Source organism: Hermetia illucens, chromosome 1, assembly GCF_905115235.1.
Source record: "Hermetia illucens chromosome 1, iHerIll2.2.curated.20191125, whole genome shotgun sequence".
NCBI classification, from domain to species: Eukaryota; Metazoa; Arthropoda; class Insecta; order Diptera; family Stratiomyidae; genus Hermetia; species Hermetia illucens.
Window position 1 is genome coordinate 129,816,358 of NC_051849.1, and position 24,535 is coordinate 129,840,892.

A 24,535-nucleotide genomic window follows, 5' to 3' on the forward strand; every position below is an offset into this window, starting at 1 on the left:
GCTCTTTAATACTTTTCAACTTGCATGTTAGAAAAACCCTTGAATATTGCTCTATATTCTGGTTCTCCTTCCGTAACCGTTACTGCTACGCTCTGGGAGCTGTACAACGCAAATTCATCCGGACCCTTTTCTCCAAAAAGCTTTACTCGGGTGGGCTATCCTTCCCGACTTTGCGCCCTCAATCTCCTTTCCCTGCTACAACGTCGCATCTTTCTTGATGTGTGTACCCTTTTTCAAACTCTGTAATTGCCTCTGCATTGCCTCCCATAGTACACGCAGTGTAGACAGTTTCATAGTCGCCTTCGTAGAGCTCGAAATCTGCTTTCACTTCCCGATCGCGCAACGCCTTACAGCTTGGGCCCTTAGGTTGCGTCTCCTCTTTTAGTTTTATGCTTAAGTTAAGCGACTTACTTGCCCCTCCTTCTGAGGATAATATTTAATTAAAAATTATTTTTTTCTGTATATTGTTCGTTAAATAAATAAACAAATAGAACGATATGTTTAGATACCTCCGGTTTACCCAGTGCGGTAGCATTCAAGTATCATAAAATTCAGGAGATGCGGGCAAGAAGCCCACATATCTATAAAATGGAAGTGGAATTGGTAGGGAATCCATTTTTTGAAAGTCCCTGAAAAGCGCTGGCATATAAGATACTGCGGACAGTCACATTTTTAAAAGTGCAGTGATCGCAGGAAAAAGATGAGGTTAATACCTACTCACACCGAAGCAGAAGTTGCTCTAAGAAGTGGTACTTATCGAATTTGCGAGGACCAACATCAACGGAATCTAAAGTTTATACACTTCTCCCCTTCTCATACTAAACATCTTAGCTTTAGGCGGGAGAGATCGAAAGTCAAAAATTATAGCCCGTGATTTCAATGCTTCGGAATAGAATCACGTTCCACTCAAGGCCTACTTGAAGCTAAACAAACGGTTGACCAGTATCAGAAGGCAAGTCTACCTTCCATGAGCGGGTCTAAGTGGGCCAGACGGAGAGAATCATGGGAAGTTGGAACAGTTAAGCTTAAACATGTCATAAACTAAAATAAGCGGGATTACTTCAACCATTCCCTGTAGAGAGGCGCTGTACTCTTGGTGACGAAGAAGCTGAAAAGTTGAAGACAGCAAGGCTTATACGGTGTTAAAGTCAGGGCACTTACTTTGGTTATCAGAACGGTGTATGTATGCCTAGCTGACTGCATATGTTCCATGTCATAGGAAGTAGACCATTTCATCTTACCATCATTTTGAATTGTATAACAACCGGTGAAGTTCCACCTCTTGGGGATATGGCACGGATTGCTCGTCTAAACAGAAATGAAATTATATTTACCGTCAACGTACTCAAATGTAGTAAAGCCATGTTTGATAGTCACTTCGCACTGACCATTGTAGAGCAGTCTGCGGAATTTAGATCACCTCTCCATCTGCTTCCTACGATTTCGAAAAAGCTTTCAACAGCATGAATGGGGAGTTTAACTGCAATGCTGTACGCAGGCGGAGCATTTTGCAGGAATAAAGAAATTATCAGAGCAACGTATAATGGCGCAAAAAGTTCATCGATGCTGTATTGACGTAGATCCTCAGGGGAATTTGAAGTCTAAAACGAGCGGTAAGGTTGGATCTTGTTGCCGGTACTTTTTCTTCTTTTTTCGGTAATGTTTTTTATGCTGCCTCAGCTCGAGGACTTGGAGCGGTTTTATGGATTAAGCCATCCCAAATATACCAACTACGCTGTGACACCTGTTTACTCTCTCACCGAGTAATGCACTCTGACTAACTACCCACAGATTTGGAGAAAAAGGGAAGCACAATTGGATTGACGATAAACATCAACCATTCATTGTCGAATATAAAAGATAATGAACGTCGTGTTGTGGTAATGAAGACGAAGATGTTGCGTTGGACTAGTGGCGTCACACGTTTTTACCACATCCGAAATGAGGATATCCGTGATTGATGTAGAATTGCCCCCTTCGTGCAAAAATTGCGGGAGAGGCGTCTTCGATGGTATGGTTACGTAATTCGCGCTAAAGGGAATTCACTTGCCAAAATTAGTCTAAACATCGAAGTCGATAGTAAACGACCAAAAGGCCGGCCGAAACAACGGTGGCTTGATACGCTGGATAGGGATTTGAAAGCGCCGCATCCAGATCAGGCTTTTGATAGAACCAAATGGCGAAACCGACAATGACGAGCCGACCCCGCTTGTGAACGGGACAAAGGCTGAAGAAAAGACCAACATAACCAAGGCTCTCAGTCTGATTAGTCATGGTGACGCTTTCCGGCATGGGCTTTTGAGTAGAAGTCCAGGGGACCTCCTTTTCTTACCCGGTTTCCGTAGGCCGACATTATTGTCATGCTTTGCTTTTGGGGAGACCTCGATGACGACTGTTTCGAGTTAGGAGTACTATGGCTGATACTCACTAGACCTAGCTCGACGAAAGTGAATTCCATGGTGAAAACTACTAGTTAGGCTGCCGCTTCGCTCCGGGAGGTATGTGTGTTAAGTTTAGCACCGACTGTCCTGGCCTCGGCGGCTACAGTCTCCTGGCTGGATGCCAGCAGCTCGTCCGCATCTTCTTCTATGGTCTGTTTTTTGTTTGCAAAACAAAACCTTATTAAAATCGGTTCAATGTCCGCCTGTCACAAGCATTTTTCTCAGAACGGCTATGACGATTGGCACGAAATTTGGTGAAAAGGTGGGAAATGTCAACGCCCACACATGCAGCGAGTGACATTTTTCTACGTTCCGATAAAGGGAAAGGCTCATACACGCCAAAAAGGGGGATAATTTTTTTCTTCACCGAATATAGTCATATTCGGTATCAAATGAAGGGTCCTGACTAGTACTTTTCAATGGTGATCTTGGTTTTGACATCTGATAGAAAGGCGGGGAGTGGGAGGGGTCAAAATTGATGATTTCTTTAATTGACCCATTCTCAGAAAGTGGGGTGGTCAAAGGGTAGTATAGTTCGCAGGGCGAAACGTGGATTGGTACCCACGATGGAGCATAAAGCCTGGGAAATGCCTGCTGAACCAACACCAACAGCTCTACTACCAAACTCTATCTCCACTTCCACGTGGTGACCGCTGGGAGCTCTTTCTTAACGAAAAGCTGCAGACGGAGAAGGACGAAGGCGAGTCTCCCGCGCCTAAAAACGGGACAAACTGTACCAACTGGTCCTCTAGGTTGGGGGTTGGGTAGAGCTGAGAGACCCCTACACGGAAAACAACTTGTTACGAAGCCAGGAAAGGAGCCTCGGACAGGACGGACTTTAAAACGACAGACCCGGCAACGACAACGGATCAACGATTTGCGCATTTTCTCATGGATCTTGCGCTCCCTGTACAGAGATGAAGCTGATGAGCAGCTAGCAGATACCCTGTCCCAATATAGGGCTGATATAACAGCGTTACAAAAGATGCGATGGACATGGACCGGTTTCCTGGAGAAGAGTCACTACACCATATATTATAGCGGTCCTCCAGTAAACCATGTGCTCGGAGTAGGTTTCTTAGTCAGCCAAAAAATGAAACCTGTTGTTATCGGCTTTGAAAACATAAGCGAACGGCTATGCACTCTGCGCTTACGAGGCAAGTTTAGAAATATAAACCTCATTAACGTTCACGTCCCTACAGAGGAGACTGCAGAGTCGAAGAAAGATACCTTCTACGAGGCAGTAGAACGAACCCTCGAAGCCTGTCTCACATATGATATCAGAATCATAAGTGGGGATTTTAACAGCCAAGTAGAGAAGGAGTCCGTATTCAGGCGATACGTTGGCTCCCATAGTTTACACGGAAATAGAAATGATAATGGACTGCGGATTATTCAATTAGCAGGGTCACACGAAATGGTTGCTGGAAGTATCTGGTTTGCGCAGAAAGCGGTCCACAAATATACGTGCGCCTCTCAAGACGGGACCACTTTCAACCAAATTGACCACGTGTTCATCGAACGGCCTCTTAGCCTTGATGAATGTCAGAACATATAGGGAGCCCAATATAGACTCGGATCACTATCTCGTTTGCATGGTGCTTCGAGCTCGAATAACAATACTACCTAGAATCCCCTCTGACAATCATGTGAGAGTGAACACTGAAGCCATCCACAACACAGCCCTCCGCGACGCCTATAAGAGGGAAATGGATGCCGCAATAACTGCAGTCAACAGAAGACCGGGAGATGAAGCATCAACAAATGGTCTTCACAATCACCTGAAGAACGTTATCATGGATACGGCCACAAACATACTTGGCCCCAGTCGCAAAAGGAGGATGAATGTAAGCTAGCAACAGAACGGAAGAATGCCGCATACCGAGTAATGTGCATTCTCAAAGAGGCGGAAAAAGGAAGCCTGGGAGAACCAACAAGTCTGTGAACTAGACAAGTACAGGGAGAAACCGCACCAGGCGCGCCAGTTTTACCAACAAGTCAGTAGGCTGAAGCCTTATACAGCTCGGTGCTCATCCTACCGAGACAAAGAGGGAAATCTGATTTCCGACAGAATGGGCATATTGGAGCGATGGGTTGAGTACTTTGATGAGCTACTGAACAACCAGAACATCGGCGAGTTGGAGGTCCCGCCAACTGAAGACGACGGACAAATACTGCCACCACCAAGTTTAGGAGAAACAGTTCGTGCAATTCATCGGCTTAAAAATCATAAGTCGCCAGGAGCCGATCGAATGACAGCCAAATTGGTTAAACATGGAGGCGACCAATTGGACCAAGTAGTTCTTCAACTTGTGCTCAAGCTATGGAACAGCGAATCAATGCCTGACGATTGGCAACGAGGCATTATCTGTCTCATACATAAAAGGGGAGTTGAAGTAATAAAAACTTGTTGTTTCTTTTTCGTTGGTGTGGATAGTTATTCTTGCAAATACCGATATTTCGGGAACCACTTGTTCCCTTCATCAGTGCTAAGAAGTTAGCAGAATAAATATCCCCACCAACGAAAAAGAAACAACAAGTTTTTATTACTTCAATTAATTAATCGTTGGAAACATCGTATAATTTCACTCAGATAAAAAGGGAGATATCACACAGTGCAGCAATTATAGAGGTATTACATTGCTGAGTACCATCCATAAGATATTCTTCTCTATCTTGCCAGGCCGGATAGCCCCATACGCCCAGAACGTCATTGGCGCATACCAAAGAGGCTTCACTCCAGGCAAATCAGCAACACATCAGATTTTCTCTCTGCGGCAAGCGTTAGAAAAACTGTTGGAATATGGACAACAGTTGCACCATCTGTTCATCGACTTTATAGCCGCCTATGATAGCATCGCCAGGGTAAAACTGTACACGGCCACGAGAGAATTCGGTATCCCGACGAAATTAAGAAGACTGACTAGGTTGACCCTGACCAATGTGCGAGGCCAGATAAAAGCAGCAGGATCACTCTCAAGACCATTCGACATCAACAACGGTCTACGACAAGGGGATGCCCTATCAATGTGTCCTCTTTAACTTGGCCCTCGAGAAAGTGATCCGTGATGCTGATGTAAATGCAAGAGGTACGATCCTCTTTAAGTCCAGCCAACTACTGGCCTATGCTGACGATATCGACACATGGGAAGAACCACCCGAGACGTACAAACTGCCTTCATCTAGATCGAGCAGGCGGCGCGAGATCTTGGACTGCACATCAATGAAGGCAAGACAAAATATATGGTGGCAACCTCAGCACGGAAGACAAACCAACCAACAACATCAAACCGCACTGATCAAACAGGAAGAATAAAGATAGGAGAATACAACTTTGAGACCGTTGACAATTTCTCTTATCTAGGGTCGAAAATCACAACCAATAACAGCTACGTTGATGAAATCCGCGCACGGTTGTTGTCAGCCAAAAGAGCCTATTTGAGCTTACAAAAACTGTTCCGCTCGAAACGTGTCACCATACGGTCAAAACTCTTACTGTACAAAACTATGATCTTGCCAGTCCTCATGTATTCCTCGGAAACTTGGGTTCTTAGGAAGAAAAATTGCGAACTCTTGGCCGCGTTCGAGAGAAGAATCCTCTAAAGAATTTTTGGCCCCCTACATAAGGATGGACGATTCCATGGGCTACACAATGATGAAATCTATGAGCGATACCATGACTGCTGAATAGGTTACGGTTACGGTGGGCGGGTCACTTAATCCGTATGGATGAGGATGATCCCACCCGGAAAGTCTATAAGGGCAGTATCTATGGTAGAAAAAGAAGATGAGGCAGACCCTGCCTAACATGGAGCGATGGCGTAGGCCAGGACGCCAGACAGCTTTTAGGGATATCGAATTGGTGGATGTCGGCGCAAAACCGGGATGCCTGGAGTTCCTTATTAAGGCAAGCCTAGACCAGTTACCGGTTGTCGCGCCGTTGATGATTATGATTCCCAGAAACTACTTAACCGAAAAATCTGAAAAAAAATCACGAAACTGACTTTATATGATGTCCAGGCCTCAAAATACTCTCCATATCGATATCTGCTCAAATAAGGTTAATAATAGTATGTTACTATATTTTTGGGAAAATTGAGTAAAAATCCCCCTTAAGTTTATCCTAGAGTTATAAAAATTTGTAGTAGTAGTAGTAGAGCGTGTTATCCCCAAGTTAGATCAAAATCATACTATTACTAGCAAAGTTACGGTGGCTCAAAGCTGAGTTTACCGTGTAAATTTACTGCAACTAAATATCAATATCACACTAAAGTGAGTAGCCTGACATGCTAAATGCATATGTATAACGGGCTACGTATAAGTGGGATATTGCCGTACTCAAATCAGAGGAAAAGAACAAAACCTTTCATACCTGAAGTGCCGAGCTTCCAGTTTCCCAACTTGTTTGTGTTTCTCTTTTGAGTCCATGCCTTGGTCCCACGAGTAGACCGGGAATAATGTAAACCCTGGTTAGCCCGGCCACCAGGATAGGGGTCTTATTTGAAACTGAAGGTGCCCAAGGTATTCAGAGTTCGCATAATAAAAGCCAAGTTTCTGATTGGCTCCGCAATCCTCGCGCATGCTATTTCATCTTGATTTGGGATTCTGTTAGCAATTTCTCCCCCGAATCAAATCTTTAAATATATTGCAAATTATAATAAAAAATACTTTGTAAATTAGCGTAGATGCTTTATGGTATTTGGATCTAGCAGAATTATTAGGTTGTTGCACATGAAATGGCCGATTGGCAATCAAGTGAAATTAGGTGCGATTTTGCTATATCAACCCACCACCAGTTGGCGCTGTTGGTGTCGGATAATGAAGTATAAATACTCCTACAATTAATGGAAGAGTCATTTCAGTTTTGACCATCGTTATAATAATAGTGAATAAAAAGGAAAAAAGGATTAAAAATAGCAAAGAATGTATACTTTTTCTGTATGAGTGCAAACTCGGTCATAAAGCATCGGAGGCGATCAGGAACATTAACAGCGCATTTGGAGCTGAACGGTAAGCGAACGAACCACACGGCGGTGGTTCGAAAAATTCCGATCAGGCGACGTAAACCTTCAAAGTGAGCCACGTGGACATCCAGGATCATTGATTGATAACGACGAGCTGCATTTGCTAGTGAAATCCGACACACGTCAGTTCGTGAGAGACATTGCAGAGAAACTGGGCGTACACTATTCGACAGTTTATCGGCACTTGCAACAACTTGGAAAGTTAAAAAGCTCAACAAATGGGTTCCGCAAGTCCTTACCGAGCAAAACATGGCGCTTCGAATGGAAATTTGCAGTTCTTTACTCTCCCGCAACAGAAGCGATCCTTTTTGCACAGAATAATGACATGTGATGAAAAGTGACAATTCTATGACAATCATCGCCGATTAGCACAATGGCTAGATGCTGATGAGCCACCGAAGCATATGCCGAAACCGAGCCCCCACCCGAAGAAGGTAATGCTGTTTGGTGGTCTACAGCTGGAGTTATCCAGTATTCTTTTCTGGCACCTGGAGAAACGATAAATGCTCTTGTATCTCGCTGGGAATAGTGTTTTGAATCGACTGGCATCTATTTTGATTAATTAAATTAATTTTTGTAAGCTTTACAGTCGTTTCAAATTTTAGTACCAAATCGGCCATTTCATGTGCAACAACCTAATATGTCTGATGGCAAAACTTAAGGGAGTCATCCTGTGTGGAGGCCGTTTTTTGGTTTTTTTTTAGAAATTTTTCGTGAAGAACTGGAGAAAGATACAAATACGAAATTTTCACCATGGATTTATTAATATCTTGAGCGTGTATAGTATTTTTTCGAGCCCGATCGCAAAGTTCATTATTGAAATACAGAGCAATTTATACACCCATCTCCAAAAAAAGGTGTTTTTCTGCTGCCACGGTAGAGGGCGCTGCGATCATCTTAAAGAAAAAAAATAAACGGCATTTTAACGTACAGACTTAACTACAGTCCGCAAACCAGGATTATTAAAATATATTAAAACGTAAATTTTTGGTGCCTTGTTAAACTTTTTTTTTTGAATTTTGGTGTTTTTTTTAAGGTTACTTCAATTAATAAAGAAAAACTACTGAATGAATCGCAATTACCCTAGTTTGCAGACCGTAGATATATGTTCTGAATAAGTCCTGAAAATTTCAAAGAATTTCGTTGGATAGATTTTGGGCTATGGTGGCACCCGATTTTCAACATGCGGTATCGAGTAGAATGCGATTTTTAGCCATAAAATCTTATTTGACCATTAATCTGCTATACCTACTCCATAAACCTTAGGTTTCTTGAAGAAACACATGTACGGCCTTGGCTTCAATTCTTGTCCTTTTAAGGAAGTTATTCGAACGCCATTCGAACCGATAAATACGAGCTTTATTACGGCGATCGACATAAATCTGGCATGTAACTTATCACCTGTTTAACACGATTATTTCCGAATGACTCTCTCTGATTCTACACTATATCTAGATACAATTGATGCCAAAAAAAATTCGATTCCGTGGATCCGACTTACGGGATGACCCACTTAAGTTACAGAATTTTCTTACACTGAATACGAATTCAGTGTATTTGTATGCTCCCCGTCGCATATTCAGCGTACTTATACTCTCCCCTTTATCTTCTTCCTTCGTAACTGTCATGCTTATATTATTTTATTACCCTTTTGCTTTGGAATTCTTATCTGGTTGGTCATTTATGGTCAGTACGATGTGTGCAATTTTGGGTATGGTCCACATGCCATACTATATATTGATGTTTTTATTGGTGGTTCTTTAAGAGTCCTAAACTCCCCCCTACAATCATTCAAAACTGTTCTTTCTTCTCCTTCTTTTTCTCATTTTAATTCTAGAATAGGACCATTATTTTCTTGCACCAGATTACAGTTTGCTTGTTTGTTACTTACTAAGTTCTAGGGTACATTTATCTAGATTCCTAATTTTGCAAATATTTTTGTTCAAAAAACATTGTTGTTTATTAAACTTTTGTTTATTCACATCGTCTTTTTCGTGCTTGCTATGGGTGTTGCAGATAAATATTCCATTTGACACACGCCGGGTGGCTCAAGTGGTTAAAGCGCTGAGCTGTCACAGCGGAAGTTGGCAGAGGCATTTGTTGTCGTGACTGGGCGTCAGATACCAGTCGACTCAGCTGTGAATGAGTGTCTGAGCCAAATTAGGGTAATAAGTGTACCGTTACGTTCTCGAATGAAGTGCTCTCGCCCACACTTCAAAGCCCCGATCCAATATGGATTGTTGCGCCAAGGGTTATCATTATTCACTTTCGGGTTATAACAGGGTATTTGTATATAAAAATTATCATCATCATCAACGACGCAACAACCGGTATCCGGTCTAGGCCTGCCTTAATAAGGAACTCCAGACATCCCGGTTTTGCGCCGAGGTCCACCAATTCGATATCCCTAAAAGCTGTCTGGCGTCCTGGCCCACGCCATCGCTCCATCTTAGGCAGGGTCTGCCTCGTCTTCTTTTCCTACCATAGATATTGCCCTTATAGACTTTCCGGGTGGGATCATCTTCATCCATACGGATTAAGTGACCCGCCCACCGTAACCTATTGAGCCGGATTTTATCCACAACCGGACGGTCATGGTATCGCTCATAGATTTCGTCATTGTGTAGGCTACGGAATCGTCCATCCTCATGTAGGGGGCCAAAAATTCTTCGGAGGATTCTTCTCTCGAACGCCGCCAAGAGTTCGCAATTTTTCTTGCTAAGAACCCAAGTTTCCGAGGAATACATGAGGACTGGCAAGATCATAGTCTTGTACAGTAAGAGCTTTGACCCTATGGTGAGACGTTTCGAGCGGAACAGTCTTTGTAAGCTGAAGTAGGCTCTGTTGGCTGACAACAACCGTGCGCGGATTTCATCATCGTAGTTGTTATCGGTTGTGATTTTCGACCCTAGATAGGAGAAATTGTCGACGGTCTCAAAGTTGTATTCCCCTATCCTTATTCTTGTTCGTGCTTGTGTTTGACCAGTGCGGTTTGATGTTGTTGGTTGATTCGTCTTCGGTGCTGACGTTGCCACCATGTATTTTGTCTTGCCTTCATTGATGTGCAGCCCAAGATCTCGCGCCGCCTGCTCGATCTGGATGAAGGCAGTTTGAACGTCTCGGGTGGTTCTTCCCATGATGTCGATATCGTCAGCATAGGCCAGTAGTTGGGTGGACTTGAAGAGGATCGTACCTCTTGCATTCACCTCAGCATCACGGATCACCTTCTCGAGGGCCAGGTTAAAGAGGACGCATGATAGCGTATCCCCTTGTCGTAGACCGTTGTTGATGTCAAATGGTCTTGAGAGTGATCCTGCTGCTTTTTTTTTTTTTTTTTTTTTTTTTTTTTTTTTGGGGTAGGGTAGGTGAATGCATTTACGCACACAGTGTTGGACTCCCGATTCGGTACGTTGTCGGACTACCAACTAAACACCTCCCCATCGTCAGAGAGCTAGCCTGGAACCGTTTGTCACATTACTTCGGGCCAGCCCCCGAACTCTCCCGCCTTGCGGAGCCTTCAAATCAGGGAATTCCTTTCACCAACGGGAGGGGAGAGGAGGAAGGGAACTGTCAGTTCAAGGAACTCCCTGTCATCCGGCTCCTCCACCGGTCGAGTTCTATCTTCTTAGCAACGAGAAGGGCCCGAACGTAATGGGCAACACGGTTCCACCTGTCAGCAGTCCTCAGCATCTCTTCCACAATGTTGTCTGGAGAGAGATCCCCTGTGTTTAAATAGAGCTGCTGACGAACCCCATCCCACCTTCCACAAGAAAAAAAAGTGTGGTGGGCATCGTCTACAACTCCATTGCAAAACACACAATGCGGAGAACGCGCCTTTCCAATCTTGTGCAGGTAAGACTGAAAATTTCCATGCCCACTTAAAAATTGGGTAAGGAAATAGTCAGTCTCACCATGCTTCCGATTCAGCCACGCACCTAAGTTGCCGATGAGCCGCGCAGTCCATCTGCCTCTAGTTTCATTTTGCCAAGAGAGCTGCCACTCGTCTAGAGTGTGTTGCCGTTCTTCGCGAGCAACCACCTCCCTTGGCTCATCTCCCTTGCGCTTGTATATGGCCTGACGCTCCCTAGCAAGAAGGGCAACGGGGATAACTCCCGCGATCACCATCACGGCCGGTTCAGAGACTGTGCGGTACGCAGACGCCACCCGTAAAGCTCCCCGTCTCTGTACTTGCGCGAGGCGTCTACGATATACCTCCTTGTCAAGAGCGCCAGCCCATACCTCTGCGCCGTAGAGCAGGGCAGACTGCGTTGAGCTCATCAGGAGACGTCGCCTACTAGACGTAGGACCCCCAATGTTTGCCATTAGCCTACTTAACGCCGAAACTCCAGCCGCAGCCTTGTTCGCTGCTGCTTGGATTTGCTCAGAAAAGCTCATCTTTGAGTCAAGAGTCAACCCGAGGTACTTTACCGCTGATTTTGACTCGATTATCGACTCGCCGAACGATATGGGACGCAGGGTCGGAATTCTCTTCTTAGTCAGGATGACTACTTCGGTTTTTTCCAGTGCAAGGTTGAAACCATGAGTAGTCATCCATCCGCTTACCCGTCGCATCAATATGCCGAGTCTGCTTTGCGCCTGTTCGACAGTGCGTCCAGCAACAAGCGCTGCGACATCATCTGCGTAGCCGACCAGGCGCGACTCTTCTGGCATGTCGAGTTTAAGCAGACTGTCATAGGTAGCGTTCCAGAGGTCCGGCCCTAGGATGGATCCCTGTGCTACCCCCGACGTGACCTCCATCCACCTTTGACCCTCTAGTGTCTCATAGAGCAGGGAGCGGTTCCTCAGATAGTCCCTCAAAATCCGTAAGAGATAGTTCGGCACGTTGAAGGTATTGTCTAGTGTGCCTAGAATGTCTTTCCATCTTACGGAATTGAAGGCGTTTCTGACGTCAAGCGTTACGAGGAGCACCACCCGTCGAGTTCGGCGGCTATGTGCCTCTGCTCGTCGAACGGCGTCCACGACCTGCATGACAGCATCAATTGTCGATCTCCCTGCTCTAAAACCAAACTGCCGGGGAGATAAATCTCCGGCAGCGCGTATCGCTTCAGCGAGTCTACTTCTGATGAGCTTTTCGAGCACTTTCCCAGCAGTATCAAGTATACAGAGCGGGCGGTATGAAGACGGCAGTTCGGGATCGCCTTTCCCTTTAGGGATCAGCGCAAGCCTCGCAACTTTCCAACGAGCAGGGAAAATGCCCTCTTTCAGGCAAGCGTTGAATGCGCCGAGCAGTAGGTCTGGCTGGTGTTGGAATACCAGTTTGTACACCTCTACTGGAATACCATCGGGTCCTGGCGCCTTCTTGTTTTTCATAGAGAGGACTGCCTGTTCCAACTCTTTTACAGAGAAAAGTGGACAGTCCTCTGCGCTCTCCGCGCCGACGTCACCATCCCATACGGGGTGTGCAGGGAAGAGTGCCCTCACAATGCGGTCCATCTGCTCGGCCTTAAGTGAACAGGGTTTCCGCAGAGCCCCGATTTTTCGGGTTACAAGTTTGTAACCGAGTCCCCACGGATCCCCATTCACCTCATCGATCAGATCTTGCCAGCAGCGAGCTTTGCTCTTGTTTATTGCGCTGCGGAGTCTCCTTTTGGCTGATTTGTACTCCATCATTATGGTACATGCCTCCTCCCGGTCGCCTAGACGTTGTGTTAAGCGGCGGAGCCTGTGACATTCCTTCCGGAGCTCTGCGATTTCCACTGTCCACCAATACATGGAAGGTTTGCCGCGCCTCGATGTCTTCCTGGGCATGGAGGCTCCGCAGACCGTCGTTATCAGGTTCATAACTGAATTTACGACAGTGTCAGCAGCGGCGCCACCGCCCCCAGGAGTACCCTTCAGCGTGGCCCCACCTCTTCCCAGAGTTTCGACAAACTTCCCGGTGTTCACTTTCGCGACGTTCCATACACAGAAAGATCGCTGGGGTGGCGCACACCGAGAGTTTGTGTCCACCACTTCGAATGCAATGTATTGGTGGTCACTTGCCGAAAAGTCTTCCAGAACTCGCCACCCGTCCACTAGCGACACCAGTGATTCCGATGCGAAGGTTACGTCTGGAATGCTTCCTTCGCAGCCCGGGCGCCGGAACGTTGGGGTGGATCCGGTGTTTAGAACTACCAGTCCTGTTCTCGCCGCCATTTCCAGAATTCGTTTCCCTCTGGAATCTGTGTGAGGCATGCCCCATTCAAGTGCCCTAGCATTGAAGTCACCCCCGACCAGGATCCGCCCATCCGTGCTTAAGATAGCGTCCTCCAAAGCCTCAAGCCTCCGACGAAAGTCCGGCATCATCTCATTCGGCGTAAGATAGACACTAAAAAACGTTATCCCTGAACACTGAATCCAGACAAAGCCGTCCCCTCGGCCTTGGGCAAGAACCCCCAGGAAGGTGCCGTCCCGAACCCAAATGGCAGCGGTACCTGATATGTCTGGGTGCCATGAAACTGGGCCCTTGTTTCGGTACTGCTCACTGATGAGTACTAAATCAGCTTTGGTCTCCGCAGCGAACTGCGCTAGCAACTCGTGGGCGGTTGCACTCCGGTGCATATTGATTTGTAGGATGCGAATCATGTTGACCGTATCCTAGCTCTTTCCAGTTCTGCTCTGAAAACTGGACAACGCCCCGATCCCGCAGTGTGCGCAATGCTCTCATCAGTCGCACCACGGTCCCTGCATAGGACGCAGCTTTCCTTTTCATTGCAGCTGTTCGCTTTATGGCCTGCCTGGCCGCATTTACGGCATGTTGCCCTTCTGTCAGGTCCCCGACAGTTTGCAGATGTGTGCCCATAATCCAAACATCTGTAACATTTAGTTGGGGCGGCCCGAATTCGTATCCTACACACTACCCAACCAATTCTTATTTTCCCGCTGTTTAGAAGCTTCCTCGCGTATTGCTCGGCAACTTCCACCACAGCAAGTTTTTGGCCTCTTGAGTTTGCGGAGGTGATACCAATCCGGGCATTGGTTACCTCCGGGCATTCGCGTTTAATGGCCTCTTCTACCTCGTTCTTTTCCGTGAGACAGTCAAGGTCTCGTATTTCTAAAGCACACGTGGGTTCCAGACTAGAAACCAAAGCTTTCTCTCCTAGAAGCCCCTTGACTGCTTCACAGAACGTGACTTTATTTATAGTCTTCGGGCCTAGTTCGACTAAGACTCCACCACCCTTCGTTTTACGTATGGAAGACACCTCCGCTCCGTTGTCTTCGGGTTTGATTTTGTAACGGATTTCGCTGAGGACTTCCGCAAAAGTCTTGCCTTCCGTCGGCTTAATAAGCAAAGCTGGCGGTCTAGTCCTCCTTCGTCTCCCCACCTTTTCTTTTGGCACTCCGTCCTTCGTGTCCGCCTTAGTCTTAGGCAGAGGTTTTTCTGATGGCGCGACGTGTTGTTGTCTTTTGATCCTCTTCGCCTTCTTCTTTTCAGCCCTGGAGAGTACCTGAGTGAAGTCTCCTTCAGATGTCCCTTCCTCCTTTCGTTTTTTACCAAGTTCGCTCTGCAATGGGCTGTCAGCGATCCGTTTGGTACTCGTGGTGTTCCCCTCGGGAAGCGCGGTTGCTTCTGCTTCCTGCGGATTTTGTCTTACTTTCCATGTTCGTCTATAGTATGAAATCCTGTCCAGGAGCTCTTCCAGTTCCATTAGCCCGTTTTTCACCCCTTTACCGACGTTTTTCTGAAGGAACGTCGAAGATCGCATGTGCTTCACAACCGCCGTGCATTTTTTAATAAGCCTTTCCTCTTCCGCTTGCGCCAGAGTAATCGACAGTCCTCCCACTCGGCTTATATTCGAAACCATTTTATTAGCTTCGGCAGTTTCCACTGTGCCTCTTTCCCCAATTACAGCACTGTGCTGTATGATCTGGGTTCCTATCTGTGTTGCAGGTGCCGCATCACTTTCTGAGTCTTTCTCTCCGTCTGCGCGTCCCGATGTCTCGTCGGGTATTTCAGCCCTTGTTGCGTCCTTCGCTGGGCGCTGGGGCGAACGGCGCATTTTCGTGCTGCGAATAAACGCAGCCAGCTCACTCTCCATTTCCACTATCTCCTCGTTTCGTTCGTTTTTATTCTCCATTTGAGTTGTTTACCAGCGCATCGTGTGCAAGGGAGCGGGCCGCAATAGTCAGGGACGGGTATACCCTCGGGGACACAACCCCTACCCCAGTTCCCTGAGGCCTGACCTACGCTTAGCTGATCCCGGAATTCACGGACGGATCAGCGCTCGCTCGGGGCAACGCGGTCTACTAACACCGGTTCAATGCACACTACCCGACCAGGGTCCCGAAGGGGCTGGCTCCTGATACACGCCACAACTACCACCTTGGCAGAGCTAGGCTCACATCACCCCATCGACGTCGACAGGGAGTTGTCGACGGCTCCGGGGACTCCCAGTGTGTCCCGGCGTGTATCGGTCATTAGCAGTTCGCTCTTCACCGAGGCACTTTCTCGAGGCTACTACCTAGGACGCAAGTATTATGCCAGCTAGGGGGTCAGAACTACTTGCTCGGGCACCTCGGGGACGCCACTCCCCGTATCGTAAACGACCCATGAAGGATCGTTGACGATCCTGCTGCTTTTATCTGGCCTCGCACATTGGTCAGGGTCAGCCTAGTCAGTCTTATTAATTTCGTCGGGATACCGAATTCCCTCATGGCCGTGTACAGTTTTACCCTGGCTATGCTATCATAGGCGGCTTTAAAGTCGATGAACAGATTGTGCAACTGTTGTCCATATTCCAACAGTTTTTCCATCGCCTGCCGCAGAGAGAAAATCTGATCTGTTGCTGATTTGCCTGGAGTGAAGCCTCTTTGGTATGGGCCAATGATGTTCTGGGCGTATGGGGCGATCCGGCCTAGCAAGATAGTGGGGAATATCTTATAGATGGTACTCAGCAACATGATACCTCTATAATTGCTGCACTGTGTGATATCTCCCTTTTTATGTATGAGACAGATTATGCCTCGCTGCCAATCGTCAGGCATTGATTCGCTGTCCCATACCTTGAGCACAAGTTGATGAACCACTTGGTGTAACTGGTCGCCTCCATATTTAACCAATTCGGCTGTAATTCCATCGGCCCCTGGCGACTTATGATTTTTTAGCCGATGAATTGCACGGACTGTTTCTCCTAAACTTGGTGGTGGCAGTATTTGACCGTCGTCTTCAGTTGGCGGGACCTCCAACTCGCCGATGTTCTGGTTGTTCAGTAGCTCATCAAAGTACTCAACCCATCGCTCTAATATGCCCATTCTGTCGGAAATCAGATTTCCCTCTTTGTCTCGGCAGGATGAGCATCGAGGTGTATAAGGCTTCATCCTGCTGACTTGTTGGTAAAACTTCCGCGCCTGGTGCGGTTGCTCCCTGTACTTTTCTAGTTCACAGACTTGTTGGTTCTCCCAGGCTTCCTTTTTCCGTCTGTGAAGTCGCTTCTCCGCTCGACGGAGTTCGTGATAAGTCTCTGCGCGTGCCCGCGTTCTTTGAGAATGCAACATTACTCGGTATGCGGCATTCTTCCGTTCCGTTGCTAGCTTACATTCATCGTCAAACCAGCCGTTCCGACTCCTTTTGCGGCTGGGGCCAAGTATATTTGTGGCCGTATCCATGATAACGTTCTTCAGGTGGTTGTGAAGATCATTAGTTGATGCTTCATCTCCAGGTCCTCTATTGACTGCGGTTATTGCGGCATCCATTTCCCTCTTATAGGTGTCGCGGAGGGTTGTGTTGTGGATGGCTTCAGTGTTCACTCTCACCTGATTGTCAGAGGGGATTCTAGGTGGTATTGTTATTCGAGCTCGGAGCACCATGCCAACGAGATAGTGATCCGAGTCTATATTGGCCCCCCTATATGTTCTGACATTCATCAAGGCTGAGAGGTGGCGGCGTTCGATCAACACGTGGTCAATTTGGTTGAAAGTGGTCCCGTCTGGAGAGGCCCACGTATGTTTGTGGACCGCTTTCCGCGCAAAGCAGGTACTTCCAGCAACCATTTCGTGTGACCCTGCTAATTGAATAGTCCGCAGTCCGTTATCATTTGTTTTTTCGTGTAAGCTATGGGAGCCAACGTATCGCCTGAATACGGGCTCCTTCCCTACTTGGCTGTTAAAATCCCCAAGTATGATTTTGATATCATATCTGGGACAGGCTTCGAGGGTTCTTTCTACTGCCTCGTAGAAGGTATCCTTCTCCGACTCTGCAGTCTCCTCTGTAGGGGCGTGAACGTTTATGAGGCTTATATTTCTAAACTTGCCTCGCAAGCGCAGAGTGCATAGCCGTTCGCTTATACTTTCAAAGCCGATAACAGCAGGTTTCATTTTTTGGCTGACTAAGAAACCTACTCCGAGCACATGGTTTACTGGATGGCCGCTATAATATATGGTGTAGTGGCTCTTCTCCAGGAAACCAGTCCCTGTCCATCGCATCTCTTGCAACGCTGTTACATCAGCCCTATATTGGGACAGGGTATCGGCTAGCTGCTTATCAGCTTCATCTCTGTACAGGGAGCGCACGTTCCATGAGAAAATGCGCAAATCGTTGTTCCTTTGTCGTTGCCGGGTCCGTCGTTTTAATATCCATCCTATCCGAGGCTCCTGTTGTGGCTTCGTAACGGTTGTTTTCCGTGTAGGGTTGTCAGCCCTACCCAACCCCCAACCTGGAGGACCAGTTGGTACAATTTGTCCCGTTTTTAGCGCGGGAGACTCGCCTTCATCCTTCTCCGTCTGCAGCTTTTCGTCAAGAAAGAGCTCCCAGCGGTCACCACGTGGAGGTGGAGATAGGGTTTGGTAGTAGAGCTGTTGGTGTTGGTTCAGCAGGCATTTCCCAGGTTTTATGCTCCATCGTGGGTACCAATCCACTTTGACCACAATATAAAAATTATACTATCATTAAACTTGATTATAAAGATTTCCGAATATTCTAAGATATTAAGGTATTTCAGTATTTTCATATTGTATTATGTTTTTAATCTCTTCTAGTTTGGTAACGGTCGAAAGGATTGATAGATTGATTTTGATAGATTGATTGCTTCTACTAATTTTTTTCGAGTTGAAGTTTATTTCATTTAATAAGAGGAAATAGCGCATAGTGGATTTTTGGAGTTATCCATACGTTGGTCAAAATCAGTGTTTATCATTCTTTGTTTTTCCTTGTTACTGATTAATTTATTTAATGATGCTTTTATTTCAATTGAGGCGTTGTTGTGGGGGTTTCCTGTTACGAATTTTATTACTTTTAACAGAAAATGTATGGCTCTTCTGTTGTGATGGTCTTCATCGAATTGGTCCGTTAGTATTTTTATTCTATTAATTGTATGTACGTCAATGGATTCAGGGTAATCCATATTTTCTACTAATAATAATCCATGGTTATAATGGGTTGAGTTGGTTTTATGATATAGTAATTGTGCTTTCTCCAAGATAAAAAACCTCATCTGCTTTGGCTAATATAACATTTTTATCGGATACGTTGGTTATGTTAGCTGTTTGTGTTGCTTTGAGTACTAATGTTATTATTAGCATGGCCTCTATTAGTTCCTTGGGAATATTTAAAAATTCTTTCTTTATCCGTTGTTAGGCTTGTTATTTTTGGGAAGGTGATCCTGAATATTTGCTCCAATTGCATTGGGTTATCAAATTTGTTTGGTATGTGATGCAGATAGGTATATTTCGAAAACCTGCTACGCACCAACTGCATTGTTGGTTATCAACAAAAAGCGTATCCATTTGAATATGTTCTCCTGTTGCTGGTAGTACTGGAGTTAGCCCTAATAAATGCTTTTTTGAGTTTATTTCGTACTTATTTGACAAGCAATTTTCGCAGTGTTTGGGTGTTATTATCTGCTTTTTGTTTGGTCGGGACAATAGCATTTTTCCTGTAATTCGTTTAGGTTGTTCTTCTGGTTACGATGTGGTCTATTATCATTTTTTGGGTTAAAAACATTTGTTTCTCTTTGTCTGTTATATTTTCTAGTAATAATTGGGAAAATATTAGTTTATAATTCAAATAATGTTTAATTATTTCTTCTTTCAATTCTGACCTAGAATTCTAAGGTTGTATGAATCGTTGTTCTTGTGTGTGGGTTTAGGATTGTTTTCAACGGTTCGGTTGATTCTATTTTCCATGCGGTGTAGTCCGTAAAAAGATGTTCAAAGGTTGTAGCATTATTATTGCTTTCATTTAGTATTATTTGATTTTTATACATGTTGATTGGTTTGTTTGTAGTTTTTATTTTCTCATGATTCGAATTTTCTTCTGAGTGTATAGCACTCTGCATTCTGCATTCTGCATTGATTTACTGTCGTGATAAAGCATCGGCTACTATGTTTTGGTGACCTGGTTTGTGTGCCAGGTTTACACCATATTTTTCTATCAGATTTTAGTGATTCGCTATCTGTATATCTAGATAGGTTTACTATGCCATATAGTAGATTCCGCTTCATTATTTAACTCGATTTTCATGTTTCTGCTCTTATTTTTGCTTGAGCTTGGGCGTTTTCACCTTGTAAGTACAATGTTATCAGTTTTACTATTTTTGTAGAATCCTTAATAAGTTTCCTATAGTATATGATCAATTTAAAACATCCTTTTAATGACTTGAGGTCTTGTGGATAGTTTTTTATAGTTTTTTGTTGTTGTAATCTTTATCTCGTTACTATCTTGACATGCATTTAGAGAAGCTTGGCGGAGCTGTGGCTAAATTCCCATAGGGCAAATAGTTGCTCGACATAAGATTGGAAAAGGAGCCAGAGTAGCCTTTTCAGTGCTTTCAGCGGATCTACCATCTAGCGCTGACTTAGAAACGCCTCTCCTCCCCTCTCGACAAATAAATACCGGATGTAACATATACAAAGCAAGTTTCTCTGCACTCGTCCAGCAAATTGAGCGGCTGCGGGAGGAGATCCGGCAACGTAGGTTCCCCCCGAAGCATTGCACGGTCCGCTCTTCGGCGACCGTATCAAATGAGGACTCGCTGGATCCCCGGGCCTACCGTAATTCTTCTACTCTACGAGGTGGAGCATCGTATTTGCCATCTGCGAGTGCGGGTCGGAGACTAACTAAAGATCTGGACAGATTTTTTAGAGGAGGCAATTGATCAGATGGCCGAGTAAGTGAGGTACTGTACGGATGGAGTTCTTGGGAACCCCTGACTCCATGTAGATAAGCAGTTGCCTGGATCGGCTGGCAATGCTAACGGAAGATACCCTGGGAGGGGAATTTCATTCCTTGAGTAGGCATCTCCGGCGGAGCATCTCCAGGCCATCCTACAGCTGGAGGACCGCCTATCCACGCCCATAGTCAAAAATAAAGTGCTCAATGAGCTGCGAGCAATGCTAAGCATTCCGCTTAAGAGAACTTTGCTCAGACACAACACAGCTTCGTCAGGCAGCTGGACAACTGGGGTTCCTGGACAGGGAGAAGGGATGAAGGGGTAGGTTTGGAACGCCTCGGAGACCGAACCCTTCATTCCATCCCTTCCCTCATCCCGCTCTCAAAGCCATCGTGAGCGAGGCATTCAGCGTTTTCGAGCGTAGTAGAGGTTGATAACCACCTGGAAGCTATTTTGCCTACTAAACTGTGCTGGAATTGCCGAGATCTTGGTAATCGGCATTTCAGGCGTCCCATAAAGTATTTTGTTACAGATGTGGCGCGCCGGACACTTACAAACCTAATTGCACTATACCCCCGTTAACATATTGCCGCCTTTGTCGGATTTGTTTGGGGGGAAGACGTATGAACTCGTACCTAGACACTGGCTTCCATACATGTTCAGCTGCGGAGGTATCAGGATGCTTGAGAGCGAATCATGGGCATGTCGGAATTGCATGATACCTACCCGCCCAAACCCTACCCTACCCCCTCCTACTTGGTTGCACGTAAGAGGGTACATCAATTCCTTTCGTTGGTTGTGCTGCTGGACAAGCCATATGCGAACACCACCCTTTGGGATAAGGATGCACTGGATTTAGTGGACACCGGAGCTTCGATGAATTGTATCTCCGCTAAACTGGCTGAGCAAGACTATGTGAAAATCCATGTTTCCCTCTTTCATGAAACAAGGACTTATATCGTTGGTATCGCATCACGTTGATACAGAAGATACAAAACTGATCAAACAGCGTCGCTCTCCGGTACCGCCAGCTGTCCAAAAGTTTTTGCACGCGGAGGTAGATCGGCTGTTGGAAATGAGGTCATCGCGAAGTCGCAAAGCACTTGTGCTTCTCTGGTGGTGGTCTCATCAGTCAATCTCTGCACGATAAAGAGTGCTTATCCCATGCCACTCATTGTTGAGATCTTGAATCGGTGGCCTAAGGCTCAACACAGTTCCGGTATTGACCTTTTCGTACAGTGCGGAATTTTCTTTTGGCGAAACGCACACTACGTTGCCTTGTACGGTACAGTTGTTCAAATGTTCGTCGTCTGCGTAGGAGCAGTGTTTTCTATTACTGAACGATAGTCAGGTCGATCCTTGGCAGTACACGTAGACGATACATACAAGTGGCCGGCGTTGACTGTCAATTGTGAATTTTTAGAGATCTATGCTCCCAATTCTTTTAATATATGCGCCTCACAGAAAATTCCTCAGGTTGCAGGCGCCTGTGTTATAGTATGAGCCAGGTGAAATGCACTAATAAGTCTTTTTGGCGCAAAATGAACCACCAGTGATGATTTGGTGAAACTGGACTCAGTATGTAAATTTAACTTCCTTGTTATTATAGCCAATGTATCGTTTGCCCTGTCGCCCTCAGTGGTTTTGCGTGCTGGTCTACTATAAAAGACAATGAACCGTGCTCAGTGGTAATAGGGACGAATACTTTGCTTTGCACCAGTGGCGAGATACCTCATGATCATATCCGAAATGAGCACACCCGCGGGGGATTACACCGATCATGCAAATTCGCTGAGATGTGTCTTCGATGGTATAGATATGTAATTGGCACTCACAAGAAATCGCTTGCTAAGGTTGATCTGAACATCAAAATCGATGGAAAACGACAAAAAGCCAGCCGCAACAACGATGGCCTGATAAGCTTGGTGGTGATTTGAGAGTCTCGCGACTCCACTATATGACTACGAAGAAAAAGAAGAAGAAGTTATTATAACCAGTAACGTTGTTATGCTTTCATTGCATATGTTGTTGTCTCTCATATGCAGGGTTGCCGTAGTAAAGGGCTGCTTACAACTGGAAGTGTTCAGTAGGTAGCGCTTGGATTTTTCCTCGGTAGAAATGAAGGAACATTTTGCGGACATTTGATTTCGTCAATATTCTTTCCTTCCTTTGACAAAGAAAATAGTATCTGAAAGGGCCACCTTTATTCGAGATGAGTATTAAACATCATCACTATCTCAATAATAATAACGGGTTCCAAAGTAACTTTTACGGAATGCGGTTCGTGTGAAACAAAACCTTATTAGAATCGAGACGGTGTCTGTCTGTCCGTCTGTCTGTTTGTCTGTCTGTCTGTCTGTCACACCCGATTTATGCGGAAACGGGTAGACCGATTGTCACGAAAATTGGTGAGAGTATGTAATCTGGTGTTCCCTTTACATGCAGTAAGTGGCGCCATCTTGCATTAAGTTTAAGGGGGGCTCCCCATACATGTGAATGGAGGGTGTAAATTTTTTTTTTACAGAATGTAGCCATGTGGGGTATCAAATGAAAGGTCTCAATTAGTACTTTTCGAAACTGGTTCAATATTTGATGTTGGGTGAAACACAGGGGAGTGAGCGCTCAAAATATGACCCCCAAAAAGTGTAACAGGTCTCGTTCTCAGAACTTATGCAACCGAAAAATCTGAAAAAAAATACAGTGGTGCATCCTTACGAAATCTAGGCCTCAAAATATATCTGGTTCCGATATCTGCATAAATAAAGTTAATAATAGTATATTTCCATATTTTAGAAATTTACCCGGCACCCCCCTTATATTCATCCCAGAAGTATAAAATTTAGCATGCGTGTAATGAAGAACATAATGCACAATTTGGTCAAGTTTGAAGAAAATCCAACTCTTATTAACAAAGTTATAGGGGGTGAAACTTCACAATTTTTTGTGAATTTCGTGTACCCTATAATATGCATGACGTCATCATCACATATCAATTCGTCAATACCACAACGAAATGAGTTCTTATGAATTCTTTCTTATGAAAGAATTATTTTGTTTTAGCTTTTTAGTCATTTATATATGAATATCAATTACTCCAACCAGATATGTGCGTATGTAGGTATATAGTATAGGCGTGCTAATGAACTTTGCGGGTTGTGCTTAATTCAGATAGACATAAGAAGTAAATCGGAAATATGGGTACGATCAATTTATATACGTGCATATATGTGTACAGTATTCGGAAATTGACAGTTTGTTTGTTTAGGGTGAGCGGAGCATCTATGGCTGTAATATGTACGTATGTCTCGTAGTTTAGAAAAATATGAAACATTATGTTGAATTTGTAGTTATATACGGATAGAAAAATGTGCGTTGAAATTTCCTACATAAGAGGAACACAAAACCTTTATACCCGAAGCGCGAGCTTCCGGTATTTCGACTTGTTTAATGCTGGTTGTAATAGGTATGTTATTTACGGTTTATGTTATTATAAATTCAAGGAAGGGAGCGACACCCGTAGTCGCACATTATATACTGTGAAAACTTCAACAAGTAGTGACATGCATGCCGTAATTCTAGACTTTTAACATTCCGGAATTTCGTTTTAAATGCATTTTGCTTGAAATATGAAAGGTGTCCGGATGGCTCAAGTGGTTAGAGCGCTGGGCTGTCGAAGCGGAAGGTCGCGGTTCAAATCTCGCTGGGGGCAGAGGAATTTGTTATCGTGATTGGATGTCGGACACCAGTCGACTCAGCTGTGAATGAGTACCTGAGTCAAATCAGGGTAATAATCTCGGGCGAGCGCAATGCTGACCACATTGCCTCCCACAGTGTACTGTGGTGTACCGTTACGGTCTTGAATGAAGTGCTCTAACACACTTCAAGGCCCTGATCCAATATGGATTGTTGCGCCAACGATTATTATTATTATGAAAGGAAAAAGTTCTTACACCTACTAAGCCCT

At 45.2% G+C, this 24,535-nt stretch overlaps 1 protein-coding gene across 2 annotated transcripts in view; it reads left to right on the forward strand.

Moving 5' to 3' along the window:
* The window catches only part of LOC119660700, a 184,037-nt gene that overhangs the window by 140,834 nt on the left and 18,668 nt on the right, over window positions 1-24,535 (forward strand). The gene's annotated exons all lie outside the window — the stretch shown is intronic.